The sequence below is a fragment of the Plectropomus leopardus genome, chromosome 22 (genome assembly GCF_026936395.1).
Source record: "Plectropomus leopardus strain MGB_pleo_1.0 chromosome 22, ASM2693639v1, whole genome shotgun sequence".
Lineage (NCBI taxonomy): Eukaryota > Metazoa > Chordata > Actinopteri > Perciformes > Serranidae > Plectropomus > Plectropomus leopardus.
In genome coordinates this window covers 1,627,563-1,632,155 of record NC_142197.1, presented here as the reverse complement: position 1 = coordinate 1,632,155, position 4,593 = coordinate 1,627,563, and the positions used below count along the sequence as shown (strand labels likewise).

At 40.6% G+C, this 4,593-nt stretch overlaps 1 protein-coding gene across 2 annotated transcripts in view; it reads left to right on the top strand.

Moving 5' to 3' along the window:
* Positions 1–4,593, top strand: part of LOC148185827 (uncharacterized) — a 377,412-nt gene that overhangs the window by 310,281 nt on the left and 62,538 nt on the right. The gene's annotated exons all lie outside the window — the stretch shown is intronic.

Sequence of the window (4,593 nt, the reverse complement as noted above, 5' to 3'; positions counted from 1 at the left end):
CGGAGTCACATCATCACACCGCGAAGAGAGACACGCGCGCACATAGGCTACCGGGCAGGCTGCACGCGCATACGGGGCCAACCAAAGGCGGCCTCTTTACCGTACTTACTGTACTGAGCACGCCAGCTCATCTGAGGAGCAGAAAGCAAACAGAAAGGAAGGAACCGTCACACGAGTCATTTTATTTAGAAAAGGGAAGAAATGTATTTTTTAAGATGATTAATCAGGGATGCTCAGCTTGCTTTGTTTGGGGGCCAATTTTGCAAAATGAAAAAAAAAGGCCAGGGGCCAGTCGCTGCAGATACATACATGTTTCTACGATTTTAGGTCTTTTTTTAATATATTTTATTATGTTTCTAAAGTTTTAGGATGTGTCCAGGTTTTTAGCACATTTCTAGGATTTTCCGTGTTTCTCGGATTGTAGGTAGTTTCTTGGATTTTATGACAATTCTTGGATTTTAAGATGTTTCTAGATTTTTAGGAAAATTCTAGGATTTTAGGATTTTGACGGGACGTAAGAATGTGTCTAGGATTTTAGGACAAATCTAGGATTTAGGACTTTGATGGGATGTAAGGTTGTGTCTAGGATTTTAGCACATTACCAGGATTTTTGGATGTTTTCAGGATTTTTCTAGGATTTTGGTACATTTCTTGACTCAGATTTCTTACATTTCAGGATGTGTCTCAGATTTTAGGACATTTCTGGATTTTAGGACATTTCTCAGATATTAGGATGTTGATAGGATTTTAGGACATTTATCAGATTTTAGGACGTGTCTGATTATAGGACATTTTTAAAATTTTAGGACATTTTAGGATTTCAGATCATTTCCAAGATTGTAAAACGTTTCAGCAGGCTCTGTTTTGATGCTGTTTTATGCACTCTGGCATCTTATGGAGACTGAAAGTAGCGTTTATTTTTTTGGGGGGGGGGCATACGTTGAGTATCATTGCCAATTATTTTTAAGCCAAATACATGACTATTATTATTTTTTCTTGTAATATTTTTATAAATCAAGGTAAGGTAACACCTGAGGATGCCAGGTGACGCCCACGAGCCAAATATAAACGCCCCCCTGTAATCAAATGTGCAGCATAAAAACACGTGTTAGAAAAATCAGCTTTAATGGTTCAAACGAGGACTTTTTGTGCTAATAGCGCCAGCACACTTTGTGCTCTGCAGATATATATATATATATTATTTTCTCTCAATGACACACAAAATGTTGCACCTCCTTTTGTGCTTGCAAGAAGAGCTCCTTCTCTTTTTTCCTCCTCCCGTCACAAAGGGACAGATGAAGCCACAGCCGCCTAATCAACAGCGAAGATCCGCGCCAAACTCCACAGCAATTAGAGCTACACTGGAACAATGTGTAAGCAAACAAATCTGAAATCTTTTCCATATCAGTATGGTAATGCGATCCCGGCTGCATTGTGGAGCCCGGTGCGTTTTTTTTAGCAGTTGTTCTGCTTCCACATGCATCCAGCAGCAGCTAACCCGGAGCGCACACAGAGAGGCCTGCTAGCCTGCTTATTGACACCACGGTTCATTGAAAGGAGCACCAAGCAAATCCGATCCTCCTCTCTGTGAAATGCACTGAGGAGGAGAAGAGAGAGGAGGAGAGGAGGAGAGGGAGGATGCTGCAGGCTTCTCTCATGTTGCGCCTTCGGAGGAGAATGTAAACTGATCACACCCAAATCTATCGTTGGGGGGAGAAATTCAATTAAGGTAATAAATTAAAGATAATTGGCGCTGTATAAACTTACCAATAAATGTGTCTTCTTCTTTTAAAATGATGAATAATTCAGTGTTTCCACGCGGCGGAGCTTTTCATTTCAATAAACAGAATTAGAAAAATAACACATCCAGATCGTAATGATTTATTAATCTGCTTTTTTTCTTCTTATTTTAGGGAACGATTAGCTCTTCCATTTTAACGTAAAGGTGGATGATAAATGCGATTGCTTCGATAATGAAAAACAAGGGTTAAAGCATATTCACGCGGCAGATAATTAAAGCATATTATAGGTGTAATAAAAAGATTAATTATGAGGGGAAATAACGAGAATCAATTTTGTGCAGTCGGGGTGTAGAGTTAAAGAAAGGAGGGAAATACATTTTAATTTTGAAAGGAAGCGGATATAAACTGTGTTTTGGGGAGAGGAGGGGGTGCAGGTTTTCTGTTGAGTCGTTAATTAATTGTAAATGGAGACTGTAAACGGTGCAGGCTTCACTCTGCGTTACCGGGCCACGTTAGAGCACGAGACTAGACTGCAGGGGCCACTGTTCAAAATGACTGGAGGCCAGGGGCCAAACACAGCAGCCTCATTCATGTTATTACGATTTTAGGATATTTCTAGTAGGTCCTATCTTAGGATGTTTCTGAGCTTGAGGACGTTTCTCAGATTTTAGGACGTTTCTGGAATTTGAGAATATTTGGAGGATTATAGGACATTCGTAGGATTATAGGAGATTTCTAGGATTTTAGGGGTTTCCGCTTGTATTTTTGGACATTTCTGGGATCTTAGAACATTTGCAGGACTCGAAACAATTCTACAGGATTTTGAAACATTTCTAGGATTTCAGAATATTTAAAGGATTTTAGAACATTTGAAGAATTATAGGACATGTTTAGGATTTAGGACATTTTTCAGATTTTAGGACATTTCTAGGATGTTTTGACGTTTCTCAGATTTTAGAAATGTTGGGATTTTGGAGTATTTCTAAGGTTTTAGGACTTTACTCAGATTTTTGGACATTTCAAGGATTTTAGGAAATTTGTGGGATTATAGGACATTTCTGGATTTTTGGATGTACCTCGGATTTTGTGATAGTTCTGGGATTTATAACATTTCAGCATGTTATTAGGATTTTAGGACATTGGGGTCTTATCTAGGACCTCTGTGGGGGGTGTGGGGGATCCTCCTCTGGCTCTTTTTTTTATCAACAAGCTCTTTTTTGATACTGTTTTATGCACTCTGACACCTTATTTATGCTAAAAGTACAAAAACTATTCCCAGTGTCAATCAATTTTTATTTATTGTTAATTAGAAAATGGTTTGGGGGCCACCTGGCACCATATTTGGGACCAGATTTGGCCCGCGGGCCATAAGTTGAGAATTACTGCGTTAGGGGTTCAGTCTCCGTTTTGCTCTCCTCTGAACCGGGTCCAAAGTCTCCTCTTTTCCCGGCGTAAAATCGCGTGATTAATGTAAAATTTGAGCGCCCGCGTGACAGCAGCACGAGCCCTCCGGTGCACCGGGCCACAACAACAAGCAGAGCCTGCGCGCGCACACTGGCCTTTTTTAAAAAATTTTTTTAACTCTCCCACAGCCAGCTGGTATTTATAATCTCAGCGACAGATAGGATGAATAATGTCACCTTTATTTTCTGATTCAACACAGCAGCTTTTTTAAGAGTTAATTTTTCTTTCTCTATAAATGCGCAGAAACATCCAGCCGGAGCTGCGGCGCTTTATCTGCACGCCTCCCCTGCACCGGGGCTTTTCTGCCCCGTTAGTGCATAAACGGAGTAAATCATTTACGGTCACCCTGCTTTTATAGCCTCCCGGTGTAGCCTAAATTTTATTAGACACTTCCCACTCCAAACGTGAAATAAACGCTGCAGTATATATCTCTGCCTACATGATTCTCCGCTGTAAATGTCGAATAAGATGACCTTAATTTGAGACAAAACACCTCCAAAAATGTATGGGCCACGCATTATCTATTTACTTATTTATTTCCTCAATGTGTTTTATTATTCTCGTCCTGTGCACCCTCCAAAGCCAGTGTGTGTGTGTGTGTGTGTGTGTGTGTGTGTGTGTGTTTTTCCTCCTCTCCACCGCTGCGATTTTATTTTAAAATATTAGGCCGAGGTGGGGAGAATTATAAACGACTCTGCTCTTATCTGCTCCCTTCACGTATCCAGGATCACAGAAGCTGATTAAGAAAGAAGTCACAGCCAACGCTGGATTCATAATGATTTGGAATAATGAATCCTTATCTCCCCTCTGCAGATTATCAGCCTTTCAGCTCGCCATGTTTTGTTACATGGGATAATTTATTGCATCTAATACATCACAATGAATCTGATGGGGGAAAGTGATGGCCATGTTAGGAGAGAGGCTGCGGTTTTTTTTTATCCCGGGGCAATGAAATGCCTTTACGATTTTTAATTGGTAAAATATAAGGGAGGGGGGGTATCTGATAAAAAAAAATAGAAGCACAGAGGTATAATCTTGCCTGCTAGTGTTCCAGCAGCACTCTGCACTATAATTAGTGTGTCAATTTCAACCTGAAATTAACAGCATCGACCTGCCATCTCTGCGCGCGGCGCCGGTGGAGTCAGCGAGATCCTAATTTCGCATGATTTATTTTTCACCAAGAAGAGATAATTAATCATAAACACTGAAAACAGTGCAGCAAAGTGGAGATAACAAAATATTTGCATCTAAAAAGATTCGATGGAGCTAATTCGTTTTCAGTCCCACCACCACCTCAACCCCCCCAACCCTGCATCCACCCAGAGCCCACCTGATCTACTCAGCTCTCATGATTAAAAGAGAAAAAGCATGATTAATCTGTGGGTGG